This window comes from Chiloscyllium punctatum, chromosome 6 (assembly GCF_047496795.1).
Source record: "Chiloscyllium punctatum isolate Juve2018m chromosome 6, sChiPun1.3, whole genome shotgun sequence".
Classification (NCBI taxonomy): domain Eukaryota; kingdom Metazoa; phylum Chordata; class Chondrichthyes; order Orectolobiformes; family Hemiscylliidae; genus Chiloscyllium; species Chiloscyllium punctatum.
The window spans coordinates 15,273,103-15,287,359 of NC_092744.1; the positions used below are offsets into that span (position 1 = coordinate 15,273,103).

Below are 14,257 nucleotides of genomic sequence, written 5' to 3' on the forward strand. Positions count from 1 at the left end.
CTCTCACACTCTCACACTCTCACACTCTCACACACTCACACACTCACACACTCACACACTCACACACTCACTCTCTCACACACTCACTCTCTCACACACTCACTCTCTCACACTCTCTCACACTCTCTCACACTCTCACACACTCACACTCTCCATCACACTCTCATACTCTCATACTCTCATACTCTCACACTCTCACACTCTCACACTCTCACACTCTCACACACTCACACACTCACACACTCACACTCTCACACTCTCACACTCTCACACACTCACACACTCACACACTCACACACTCACACACTCACACACTCACACACTCACACACTCACACACTCACACACTCACACACTCACTCTCTCACTCTCTCACTCTCTCACTCTCTCACACTCTCACACTCTCACACTCTCACACTCTCACACTCTCTCACACTCTCACTCTCCATCTCTCTCACACTCACACTCTCCATCTCTCTCCACCTCTCTCTCACACTCATGGGGGCAAAATACTGACTTGGATCGAAAATTGGTTGGCTGATAGGAAACAAAGAATAATCATAAACAGCTCCCTTTCGGAATGGCAGGTGGTGACCAGTGATGTGTTGCAGGGATCAGTGCTGGGCTGCAGCTTTTTACAATATACATTAATGATATAGATGATGGTATTAAAAGTAATATCAGCAAATTTGCTGATGATATCAAGCTGTGTGGCAGGGTGAAATGTGAGGAGGATGTTAGAAGATTACAGGGTGACCTGGACAGGCTAGGTGAGTGGACGGATGCATGGCAGATGCAGTTGAATGTAGATAAATGTGTGGTTATCAACTTTGGTGGCAAGAACAGGAAGGCAGATTACTACCTAAATGGAGTCAAAGGGGCAGTACAACGAGATCTAGGTGTTCTTGTACCTCAGTCAATGAAAGCAAGCATGCAGGTACAGCAGGCAGTGAAGAAAGCTAATAGCATGTTGGCCTTCATAACAAGAGGGATTGAGTATAGAAGCAAAGAGGTTCTTCTGCAGCTGTACAGGGCCCTGGTGAGACTGCACCTGGAGTATTGTGTGCAGTTGTGGTCTCCAAATTTGAGGAAAGACATTCTGGCTATTGAGGGAGTGCAGCGTAGGTTCACGAGGTCAATTCCTGGAATGGTGGGACTATCTTACGCTGAAAGATTGGAGCGACTGGGCTTGTATACGCTTGAGTTTAGAAGGCTGAGAGGGGTAGAAGGCTGAGAGGGGATCTGATTGAGACGTATAAGATTATGAAAGGATTGGGCACTCTGGAGGCAGGAAGCATGTTTCCGCTGATGGGTGAGCCCCGAGCCAGAGGACACAGTTTAAAAATACGGGGTAGGCCATTTAGGACAGAGATGAGGAGAACCTTCTTCACCAGAGAGTGGTGGGTGTATGGAATGCTCTGCCCCAGAAGGCTGTGGAGGCCAAGTCTCTGGATACTTTCAAGAAAGAGTTGGATAGAGCTCTAAACGATAGTGGCATCAAGGGTTATGGGGATAAGGCAGGAACAGGATACTGATTTGAGGATGATCAGCCATGATCATAATTAGATTAGATTAGATTAGATTAGATTACTTACAGTGTGGAAACAGGCCCTTCGGCCCAACAAGTCCACACCGCCCCGCCGAAGCGCAACCCACCCATACCCCTACATCTACCCCTTACCTAACACTACGGGCAATTCAGCATGGCCAATTCACCTGACCTGCACATCTTTGGACTGTGGAGGAAACCGGAGCACCCCGGAGGAAACCCACGCAGACACGGGGAGAATGTGCAAACTCCACACAGTCAGTCGCCCGAGGCGGGAACTGAACCCGGGTCTCTGGCGCTGTGAGGCAGCAGTGCTAACCACTGTGCCACCGTGCCGCCCGATAATGAATGGTGGTGCTGGCTCGAAGGGCAGAATGGCCTACTCTTGCACCTATTGTCTATTGTCCCTCTGACTCTCTCTGTCTCTCTTTCACACTCTCGCTCTCACACGTTTCAACATCATTTACTCTGCTCAGTTGCACCACAGCCTTATAATGCGCTGGACCATCTGACGCCCTGAATAAAGAGGGGAGTGCTGGTTGAGAAAGCCGAATGCTGTAAATCTGAAGGAAAAACAAACCACGGGTCTGTTCCACTGCTGCTGAGCCACAGTTCTACAGAGGGCACTGTCTTCTCAATGTTGATGTGGAGGTGCCAGGGTTGGACAAGGTCAGGTGTCACAGGACACCAGGTTAAAGTCCAACAAGCCACTTGATGAGAAGGAGCAGCCTTCTGAAAGCCTGTGATTTCAAGGAGACCTGTTGGACTATAACCTGGTGTGGTGTGACTTCTGACGTTCTCAACTTTAATGCAATTAGTGAATCTGAATTTGTCAAGTTTACTGTAAAGAAGTGTTTAAAATAACTGTTAACCACATGTGAAACCTCAAGTGATGATCTTGTTCCAAATAAAATTGACCATTAAACTCAATAAAATGGAGAATCTGTTAATATGAAATTATGTCAAATATGTTCATGTGCTGAAATGCCAAAGATGCAATTTTTATTAAACATAAATAAGAGCAGAAATTATTTTAAAAAATGTTGCAGTGGACTGGTGAGTTTGAGAACAGGCAAATGTCTGATCATTTAATATCTAAAAGGTACAGAGGCACTGAATCTGCCTATGGTCTATGGCTGTTAATTCAGAGAATCTCAGAGCAACTTTCTGAGAATTGTGCTTTCAAAGGTCTTCTAATTTACTGCACCCTTGTTCTGATTGAGCCACGATGAACATGGGACAGAACCAACCAGAGGAATCAATCAGGTTGTCCAATGCTTGTCTGGCAACTGGGCAACCTGTTCCCAGTCCCATCCACAATCCTTCGATTGCTCATTCCGTTAGTTTGGAAACTTATGGCTGTTATGGAATCTGTAGTTTCATTGGCTGAAATCTTTACACAACCTGCCTATTGAGTTTTTACCTTCTGATACTTTCTAATGACAATATAAAATGTTCTTTAAAGTGAATGTTTCCAATTCCTATTTCAAACATCAAAATAAAATAAACTTTAGAAAAGCTCAGAATTTTCCTTTTATGTTACAGGTTTCCTACCTACTTCAGTGTAACTTGTATCTGACTTTGCTCTTATAAAATCCATTGAAGTGTGGAAGCAGGCCATTCAGTTCATCAAGTCCACACAGACCATCCAAAAAGCATCCCACCCAGACCCACACCCACACCCCGACCCTATCCCTGTGATCCCACATCTCCCATGGTTAATCCACCTAGCCTGCACGTGCCTGGACACTATCGGCAGCTTAGCATTGCCTAACTTGCACATCTTTGGACCCTCATACAATGCTTTCTCCATTTCTGGACTGAAACTGCAATACAATGATGAGAGTGACTTTCTTTAATTGTATGCTTATATTTTATTGTTTGCTTCTTAATGTAAATTTTTGTTGTTGGCTTTTTGAATACTAACTTTTGAGAATAAATTTAGATAATATTTAGAGAGTAATATTTTAGTCATTCCGACACATTGCTCTTGAGCCTCAGAACATGACACTCCTAGCCCCTGCCACTTCAACCTTTCCTTATCTATATTGTTGGGAGTTACGATGAACCATTTCACTTTAAATGTTTGTTATTACTTGATTTCTTTCTCTTTCAAGTATTGACCAATCTCTTGTCATTTCAGCATGTTACTATTGTAGTACACAAACTTTGGTCTTCCACTGTCGTAATGATACAAAATAGCCACTCTGTCTTTTTTAATTCATAGGAAAAAGTTGAAAATAAGGACTTACTTGGAATCACCTAAGGTTTTGATGTTTCCACTCTGTCTCGATGTTAATCCTTTGGACAATATTGTCAACGTGCGATTCTAACACTGAGTCCAATGCCACTGAAGTAGAAATTTAAGTGAAAGAAAGAAGCGATAATTGCACAATGTGAAGCCGTTGCACAAGTTTGCTGCTATGTGGCATAACTGAGATGTGTAAACAGATGGTAGGAGACAAGTGTCTATCAATCAGGACTGCTGATCCTCCGTTGTCATACATTTTCAGGAAGTTACAACTTCCTTTATTATAATTTCTTGATAATGTAGAAATTTGTCATAAGTGAGATGAAGTTGAAGTTTCTCATCTCCTGCTTCTGGAGAATGCAAAACAAAATGTTTTGACTTGGTGACTCTTTCATTTACAATCTTGAACAGGGCCATTTCTACACAAATGCAAATACTTTGTTTAAAAAAAGGATGTAAGGAGAAACCTCAGAACGATATACCTGTGAGTCTGACTTCTGTGGTGGTGAAGTTGTTGGAGGTGATTCTGACAGATAGGATGTTTCTGCACTTGGAGAGGCAAGGAATGCTTCAGGGTTAGTCAGCATGGTTTTGTGCGAGGGAAATCATGTGTCATAAACTTGATGATTGAGTTTTTTGGAGAAGTAATGAAACAGAATGTTGAGGGCAGAGCAGTAAATGTTGTTTACTTGGACTTTAGTAAAGCTTTTGACAAGGTTCTGCGTGGTAGACTAAACTTAGATCATGTGATTCAGAGTGAGCTTATTCGATACAAAATTGGCTTAACAGCAGGAGACAGAGTGTTGATGAAGGGTTGCTTTTTGGACTGGATGCCTATTGCCAGAGGTGTTCCACAGGAATCGGTTCAGGGTCCACTTTTGTTTGTCATTTATATAAAAGATTTAGATGAGAATATAGAAGGTACAGTTAGTAAGTTTGCAGATGACACCAAGATTGGTGATATGATGGACATTGACGAAGGTTGTCTAAGATTAAAAGGAGATCTAGATCAATTGGGTCAATGGGTGAAGAGTGACAGATGGAGTTTAATTTGGATAAGTGTAGGATATTGCATTGTGGGAAAACAAACAAAAATAGTACTTATACAGTTAATGTAGGGCCTTGGGTAGTGTTGTAGAACAGAGTGACCTAGGGGTTTAGATACATAATTCTTTGAAGTTTGCATCACATATAGACAGGGTGGTTAAGAAGGATTTAGCACGCTTGCCTTCATTGTTCAGACCGTTGAGTATAGAAGATGGGATGTCATGTTGAGGTTGTACAAGACATTGGTGAGGTCTCTTCTGGAATACTGTGTCCATTTCCAGTTACCCTGTTATAGGAAGGATATTATTAAGCTGGAAAGGGTTCAGAAAGGATTTACCAGGATGTTGCTGGGAATGGAGGGTTTGAATGATGGAGAGGCTTGAACTTTTTTCACTGAAGCATAGGAGGTTGAGAGGTGACCTGAATAAAGATTTATAAAATTGTGAGTGGTATAGATAAGGTGAATGACAGGTATCTTTTCCGTAGGGTTGGGGATTTCAAGACTAGCGGGAATATTTTTAAGGTGAGAGAAGGATTTATAAAAGACAGGAGAGGCAACTTCTTTCCTTTACACAGTGGATGGTTTGTATGTGGAATTAACTACCAGAGGAAGTGGTCTATGTAGGTACAGTTGAACTTTAAAAAAGCATTTAGATAAGTACATGAATAAGAAGTGTTAGGAGGAATATGGGCCAAATGCAGGCAGGTGGGACTAGTTTAGATTGGAGTAATGATTGGCATGGACTGGATAGACTGAAGGGTCTGTATGACTCTATGGCCCTCTAACAAGGAACAGGAATAGGCCACTTAGCCCTTCAAGCCTGCCATTCCATTCAGTAGGTCATGGCTGATCTGATTTTAACCTCAGCTCTACATTTCAGCACACCCCTGATACTTTTTCATCCCCTTGGTGATCAAGAATCTATCTATCTATCTCTGTTTTTAAAATATTTAAAGGTTCTCCATTGACTGCCTTTTGAGGAAGGGAATTTTAAAGATTCTCAATCCTTTGAGAGACAAAAATGTTTCCTCATCTTTGATTTAATTGGTAAACGCCTCCTTTTTGAACTATGACCCTGTGTTCTAGATTCTTCCATGAGAGGAAGCATCCTTTCCACATCTATCCGGTCAAGTCCCCTCAGGATCTTGTATGTTTCAATGAAGTCACCTCTGAGTCTTTTAAACTCCAAATGATCCAGGGCCTAACCTGTCTAGTCTTTCCTTATATGGCAATCTGCTTATTCCAGGTGTTAGTCCAGTAAACCTTCTCTGAACTGCTTCCAATGCACCACCATCCTTCTATATGTACATGGCCCGCACTGTACACAGTCCTCCAGATGAGGTCTGACCAGTACCCTGTATAATTGAAGGATAATCTCCCTACTCTTCCATTCAGTTCCCCTTACAAAAAGAACAGCAATTTATTAGCTTTCCAGATTACTTGCTGAACCAGCATACAAACCATATCCCAGATCTTTGCTCCCTCACCTAACGGATATATAACCCTTTTTAAGGGGAGATTCTTATGTTTTCACAGCACATTTTTCTAGTTGGCTTTGTGTTATTGGAAGATTAGCTACCATCTATAGCTTAATAGAAATCATTTGTATAAATTGTAAAGAATTGAGATTCCAGTGACCCCTATGGACACCACTCATGACATTCTGCCAGCTTCAAAAGTTTACTGACTGCATCTGTTAGCCAGGTAATCTTCTATCCATACCACTATGTTACTCCCCTACACTATGAGCTTTTATTTTCCACAATGGTCTTTATTGTAGCACTCAAATGATTTCTGGAAATCTAAGTATAATGCATCCACTGGTTCCCTCTTATCTACAATATAAGCTACTTCAAAGAATCCAATCAGTTAATTAAAATGATTTTCCTTTGACAAGGCTATGTTGGCTCGACCTGGTTACCTTGAACTTATCCAAGTGGCCCGCTAGAACATTTTTAATAATAGCTTCTAACATTTTCCCTATGGCAGACATTAGGCTATCTCTCCTTTGATTTCCTGCTTTCTGCCTTTCTACCTTTTTTAATAAAGGAGTTACCGTAGCTATTTTTCTCAGCCAAAGGACTCCCTGAATTATGAGTTTTGTAAACTTAAGACTGCTAATTCTTTTAACACCCTCTGCACCAAGCCTCTCGCCCTGAGTCAGTTGCAATTCCAAAAGTTTCCTCAGTACTGCTTTCCTAATAATTGTAACTTTCTTGAGTTCCTCTCTCCCTTTGAATTCCTGATTTGGAGTAGGTTGTTACTTCTATGCTGTCTAACGAAAACTGCTACAAATCTCTCTGTCCTTTGATACTCATTCCCCAGACTCTCTTGCTGTAGGACCAGCACTTACTTACTTGAACATGCAGGAGAAAGTGAGGACTGCAGATTCTAGAGATCAGAGTCTAGTGTGTGTTGTCGGAAAAGCACAGCAGGTCATTCAGCATCCGAGGAGCAGGAGAATCGATATTTCGGACATAAGCCCTTCATCAGGAATGTGGTGTGGGGAGGGGGCTGAGAGATAAGTAGGAGATTGTGGGTGGGGTGAGGTAGTTGGGAAGGTGATCGGTGCGGGTGGAGGGTTATGGTGATAGATCGGAGGGGAGGATGGAGTGGATAAACGGGAAGTAAGATGGACAGGTAGGACAGTACAAGAAGGTGGTGCTGAGTTGAAGGGTTGTATCTGGGAAGAGGTGTAGGGAGGAGAGATGAGGAAACTGGTGAAATCTGTGTGGAATATGCAGCTAATCTGATTTGAGTGAAAGGGCTACTCCTTTGGTGCTGAATGCTCACAGTAATAATGTAGCCTTTGGCTCCTTTTACCAATGTTACCTTTGGATTAAGAGTAAAAAAATTGGTGTCGATATGCTTTGTACCTGTAGAACTTAGTGGACTGCTCGTTAATTTCTAGGACTGGAACTCCTCAAGAAAAAAGCATGAGTTATGGGAGGATTATTCCTAAATTTCTTAAGATTTTTTTCTTTGTCCAGTCATTGAAACTTGTCACTGAGGCTAAGTAACAGATTTGTGCCCTCGAGATATTCAGTAACAGCCAGTGAAGTACTTTTAGGATATAGTCACTGTTACAATGTAGGGAATGAGGCAGTCAGTTTATGTACAGTAATCTTCCACATCATAGTAATGGCCAGGTAATCTGTTTTTAGTTATGATAAGGAGGTGCCGGTGTTGGACTGGGCTGAACAAGGTCAGAAGTCACACGCCAGATTAAGGTCCAACAGGTTTATTTGAAATGGCAAGATCTTCGACTGCTGCCCAGGCATCAGAAGGGAAGAGAAGCACTCGGGCACAGAATTTACAATCCGATCAGAAGATCAAACCAATGAACCCTCCTAGTCGGGGAACACTTCATCGGTGAAGGACATTCAGCTTCTGATCCTCCAAAGTGGCCTTCGAGATACGCAACAATGCAGAATTGCCAAGCAGAAACTGATAGCCAAGTTCCATACCCATGAAAATGGCCTCAACCGTGACCTTGGGTTCATGTTGCACTACATGTAACCCTTGCTGTCTTGTTTTGACAGAACCACCATGATGACTTGCCATGATCTCTCTCCTTTAATTAGTGTGTGTAATTTTGGATTACTTGTTCCTCGGGTTAGACTCTCAGCATGCAACTCTTATACCTATCATCTTATTAGTCATTTGGTTTGTCTCCAGCACTACCTTATTTTTAATGTTTTATAATTATCTCTCTGCCTCAATTAATTGGAGTATAGGTCATCCCTTCACCTGTTTTTCAGTTGCTGTACTTTACTCACACTGACACTTTGGATCACCTGCAGAGACCTATCATTCAGCCTGGCACCACTCCACTCACATCATTTGTATGATAGAATCATAAAATCCCAACAGTGTAGAAACAGGCCGTTTAGCCTGACAAGTCCATACGATCTCTCCGAAGAGTAACCCACCCAGACCCGATTACCCTATAGTTACCCTGAACAATGCACCTAATCTACACATCCCTAAACATTACAGGCAATTTAACATGGCCATTTCACCTAACCCGCACATCTTTAGATTGTGGTAGACAAACTACAGCACCGGAGGAAACCCTTGCAGACACGGGGAGAATGTGCAATCTCCACACAAACAGTTGCCCGAGGCTGGAATCGAACCCAGGTCCCTGGTGCTCTGAGGCAGCAGTGCGAACCACTGAGCCACAGTGCTGCCTTGATCGTTTGATCTCTCTGATTATAAAGTCTGTGCCTGAGTGTTTCCTTTCAATTCACATGATGATGAGGCAGTGATTCAAAAACTTGTGATTTCAAATTAATATCTTGGACTATAACTTCTATAACTTTTGTTAGTCTTACTTCTGTGGCAGGCAAAGTAATGGAAAGGGTACTGAGGGATAGGATTTACGAGTATCTGGAAAGACACTGCTTGATTAGGGACAGCCAGCACGGATTTGTGAAGGGTAGGTCTTGCCTTACAAGTCTTATTGAATTCTTCGAGGAGGTGACCAAGCATGTGGATGAGGGTAGAGCAGTGGATGTAGTGTACATGGATTTTAGTAAGGCATTTGATAAGGTTCCCCATGGTAGGCTTATGCGGAAAGTCAGGAGGCATGGGATAGAGGGAAATTTGGCCAATTGGATAGAAAACTGGCTAACCGGTAGAAGTCAGCGAGTGGTGGTAGATGGTAAATATTCAGCATGGAGTCCAGTTACAAGTGGAGTTCCGCAGGGATCAGTTCTGGGTCCTCTGCTGTTTGTAATTTTTATTAATGACTTAGAGGAGGGAGTCGAAGGGTGGGTCAGTAAATTTGCAGATGATACAAAGATAGGTGGAGTTGTGGACAGTGAGGAGGGCTGTTGTCGGCTGCAGAGGGACTTAGATAGGATGCAGAGCTGGGCTGAGGAGTGGCAGATGGAGTTCAACCCTGCCAAGTGTGAGGTTGTCCATTTTGGAAGAACAAATAAGAATGCGGAATACAGGGTTAATGGTAGGGTTCTTGGTCAGGTGGAGGAACAGAGGGATCTTGGGGTCTATGTACATAGATCTTTGAAGGTTGCCACTCAGGTGGATAGAGTTTGTAAGAAGGCCTATGGAGTATTATCGTTCATTAGCAGAGGGATTGAATTCAAGAGTCGTGAGGTGATGTTGCAGCTGTACAGGACTTTGGTTAGGCCACATTTGGAGTACTGTGTGCAGTTCTGGTCGCCTCACTTTAGGAAAGATGTGGAAGCTTTGGAGAGGGTGCAGAGAAGATTTACCAGGATGTTGCCTGGAATGGAGAGTAGGTCGTACGAGGATAGGTTGAGAGTTCTCGGCCTTTTCTCGTTGGAACGGCGAAGGATGAGGGGTGACTTGATAGAGGTTTATAAGATGATCAGCGGAATAGATAGAGTAGATAGTCAGAAACTTTTTCCCCGGGTACAACAGAGTGTTACAAGGGGACATAAATTTAAGGTGAAGGGTGGAAGGTATAGGGGAGATGTCAGGGGTGGGTTCTTTACCCAGAGAGTGGTGGGGGCATGGAATGCACTGCCCGAGGGAGTGGTAGAGTCAGATTCATTGGCGACCTTTAAGCGGCATTTGGATAGGTACATGGATGGGTGCTTAATCTAGGATAGAAGTTCGGCACAACATCGTGGGCCGAAGGGCCTGTTCTGTGCTGTATTGTTCTATGTTCTATGTTCTGTTATGGACTAGGCCAGACCACTCAAAATCTTCTTGAGTAGGCAACCCAGGCCATAACTTTGCAATTTGTTTTGGTAAGTGTACGGTGAGAATTACTCTGAGTAAGCTAATTAGGTTGACTACTAGGTTCTTAAAATTGACAGAAATGTATTCACAAAATTAGACAAAGAAATACAAAGAACAGAATAAAGAACCCCTACAGAACTCAGTCTGACTTAATTATGCTGTTCCGAATGTATACAACAGTCCCAATAAGCAAACCCCCTTAAAACACAGTTACAAAATGGAACAGATGCTTACAGGTTGAAGTTAGAATGGCAGATAGAGAGAGAGTTTCCACACAGCTTACTGTTGAACTCCTAACTGGTTCTGGACTGAACAGCGCAGCTAGAGAGCTGACCACACCCCTTTCATTATACAGGTCACTTCTAAAACATGACCGCTTTGGCCTGAAGTCTCATCTGTTTACATATAAATAGAAAGACCTGTCAGTACCCTTTAATCTCTGACCAAACCCGTCTAATTGGCACCGGAAGCATTTATGACCCCTCTGAAACAAACCAAGGACATACTATCCTTGAGAAAAGGAACAGCTTTTAGAAAAAAGGAACCAGCTTTGTGACGTATGACATCTGACCTTTGTTTTAGTGATCTTGAGTAAAGGATAAATTGCTGTCAAAAGTGGTTTTCTTGAATTTTATTTTCTTGTCATTCATCAGGACAATTTATAAAAATACAATATAAAGAAGAACAATGAGTTTAATCTGTGTATAAGAAGAATCCGTTTATGGCTAGCGTATGCGGATTTGGCAGAGGTGTTGCAACAGACAATGTACCAGTTTGGTGATGACGAGCTCTGGTTAACTTCAGTCAGACTGAGTCTGAGAAACCAACCAAAAAATACATATTTTGTTCGGTTGATACAGTGTATATGTACACAATAAAGGCAAGACGAGAAACTTTCAAAAATGAAGTGTTATTTCAACAAGTCTTAAGTTCTATAGTATCTAACAACCGAATAAGTAATATTGGCTCAGGGGCATTGTCAGTAAGTCCTGTCATGGAAAAAAAAGGCCAAGGAAATAGAGAAGATCTTGATTTAACATTTCATCCATGAAGTTAGTAACTTGAAAAGACAGTAAGCCCTCAAAAACTGCCAACCTAGGATTTATGCTTCCACAGGCCTTTAAATTGCTACCATTTATTATTGGTGAAAGTGCTATTTATTGAGTGATGACTGGTGGGTTACTAATGGGATCCATCAGGAAAGATGAAGGAGGAGAAATGCTTCATTTAGGGTCGTATTGTCTTCATTTTTTGTGTATGTAGAAAAGAGAATTGTGACAAGACAAGATAGCTTAATCAATACTGACAATTATAGGTTGTTTGAGTGAAAACAGCTGTGAGGCTTGGTCCAGGAAGTAGCATTGTTGGTCACGGACAACGTGCGAGCTGTCAAAAAGATTGAATCGTGAGGTGGGGGAAATATCATGATTGCCACCTAGTATCAGCTATTTTATACTTCACGTATGAGCTGGGGGTGGGCCTGCATTCCCACTACAGGAATCAATCTCAGGTGATTCTCACTGAGATTCAGAATTTCCTGATTATTGCCCACTTGTATGGGCAACAATCGTCTCATAGTGAATCACACCAATATTTCCTGAGAGTGTCATTATTGAGAGCTGGGACATAAAAGTGTGTCAAACTTGTAAAATCATCTTAGCAGGCACTTGAGCAAAGCATCAAACTTGTACCTTTTTCCTATTTCTGATCCCTGATGAAAATTGAAATTTGAAGTAATCATTTATTCATGTGAAGCACTGAATGTTTGAAGATTCTTTTTTAATACAAATCATTTTCATGCAGTGAAGAGGTATTTAAAGACCAAGACAATACATTTTCAGTTTCCTTGATGAGAAACATTGGCAGTAGCCTGAACACACTTAGACAACTTTTATAATTTTGGAATTCTGCTTGTGGTCTGAGCTGACCACATCTTAATGAAGTTTTTAAGTGAACAGAAACCATAGAAACAGAGGCTGGAAAACTGAAACTAAATAGAGAAACCTTTGAGAAACAGGCAGCAGGTCTCTCAATATCTGACAGCTAAGAAAGGGTTAAACACCCAAATGTTTTCTTTGTTCTTAACAAATGCTATCTGAGGATTTCAGGTATCGCGAATTTGAATTGGCTGTACGCTCAATGAAAGTGTCCCTTTTCATTCTTCTGGTGATTAACCCGGGTCTGCATTGATGACCAGAAGGTGCTGAAAGAACTCCTCACAGCTGCTGCCAGGCCGGTTGAGAAGAACAGGTTTAATGTTTTGAGTCTGATAGAACTGTGCTTTGGAACTGTGAAAATCTGCCGGGTTTCTCCAGTGCATTTTATTTTTCCATCAAATCTCCAGCATCCACAGCATTGTGATTCCACCTTATTATTGAAGTTTTGGCAAAAAGTAGGAATAATCCATCGTGAATAAAATCTTGAAACTTGTCCAAAATCCTATTTCCCCCTTTGTTGTAATTTAAACAAAAAGTTATGATTTTAAATTTTAAGTTGTTATCCTCTATTGAACTTTGGTTCATGACCATGATGTTTGGATTCCCATTGTTGTGTGCAGAAGTCCCAGCTGAATTCTAACCAATGGCCTTGACTTTGTATTTAGTACAATGTCTTTGTTTTAGTATTTGCAATTCCAATGATGTTTTTAGTTTTTATTTTAAATATGTAGACCAATTCAGATCTTTAGGAAGTACTAGTGGTCATTCAGGCTGTTCAAAGGGATTTACAAGAATAGTTCCAGGGATGAGGGATTTTAGTCACAAGTTTGGACTGGAAAGTTGATCTTGTTCTGCTAGAAGCAAGGGAGACAATGCGGAAAGTTTAGAAGATTACAAAACGTTGTTTTTAATTGGCTATTGTTATTTTGTAGTTTTGATGGTCTGTAATACAGAAGCTTTTATTTCTTTATTTTTCTTTTTTCTTTAAGAACTTGTATTCCAGAATTTGTATTTAGGTACCTTTGCACCTAAGATGGTGCTATAGGTGGCGACTTGCAACCTCTTCACTGTATTCGTGTAAGTACTTGTGACAGTACAGCTCATTAATTCAATTCTAGACATGTCTGGATAAGGTAGAAGAAGGAAAAATCTGTTCCCACTGGATGACACTGATTTAAGGATTTGGGCATGAGTTGCAAAGGGAATTTAACTTATGCAGCGCACAATAATATCGTGGAGCATAAAGCCTACATCAAGATTGAAAGCATGAGCCAGCAGACATGATGGGCTGAATGTCCTCCTAGTGTACAGTAATGCTTCTGTGATTCTGTTCATTAATAGGAAATTGGATTTAAAGGAAATAAATGTGCAGGGTTATGGGAATGGAGCAGGAGAGTTGAATTGCTCCACAATAAATGGGCATGGACTTAATGGGCACAGTGATCTCTTTGTGCCATGAATGGCTCAGTGACTCTATGACAATACTATCATTGATCTGCCCACCTGGACTCTGGGATCTTTCTGTCATTGCATTCTTTTAAGTAGTGACTCTCATTCTATGGTCTTGCCTAACGTTACTGTTATCTGGAACCAGATTAGTACGTAATATTTCTCCACTCTTCCTTGTATGTGCCTCCTATTGATTGCTTGAGAAAATTTTACAAAGAAATTTCTGAACACGCTGTAGGAAATACTGAAAGAAGAATGAGAGAGTGATTATTGAGCTGTTGCCTTTGCAAT

At 41.6% G+C, this 14,257-nt stretch overlaps 2 protein-coding genes across 6 annotated transcripts in view; one reads left to right on the plus strand and one right to left on the minus strand.

Annotated features, from left to right (window-relative positions):
* The window catches only part of LOC140478465 (P2Y purinoceptor 14-like), an 18,362-nt gene extending 7,515 nt beyond the window's left edge, over positions 1-10,847 (minus strand). The window contains exons 1-2 of one of the 2 annotated variants that reach the window (XM_072571722.1): positions 10,815-10,847; positions 3,801-3,898 (exon numbers count right to left, since the gene is read on the minus strand). The gene's annotated coding sequence lies outside the window, so the exon portion shown is untranslated. Of the gene's footprint in view, positions 1-3,800; positions 3,911-10,814 lie in introns of those variants that run through there. The other variant, XM_072571721.1, reaches the window with a different exon arrangement.
* Positions 1-14,257, plus strand: part of LOC140478741 (mediator of RNA polymerase II transcription subunit 12-like protein) — a 609,926-nt gene that overhangs the window by 287,832 nt on the left and 307,837 nt on the right. The window lies entirely within an intron of this gene.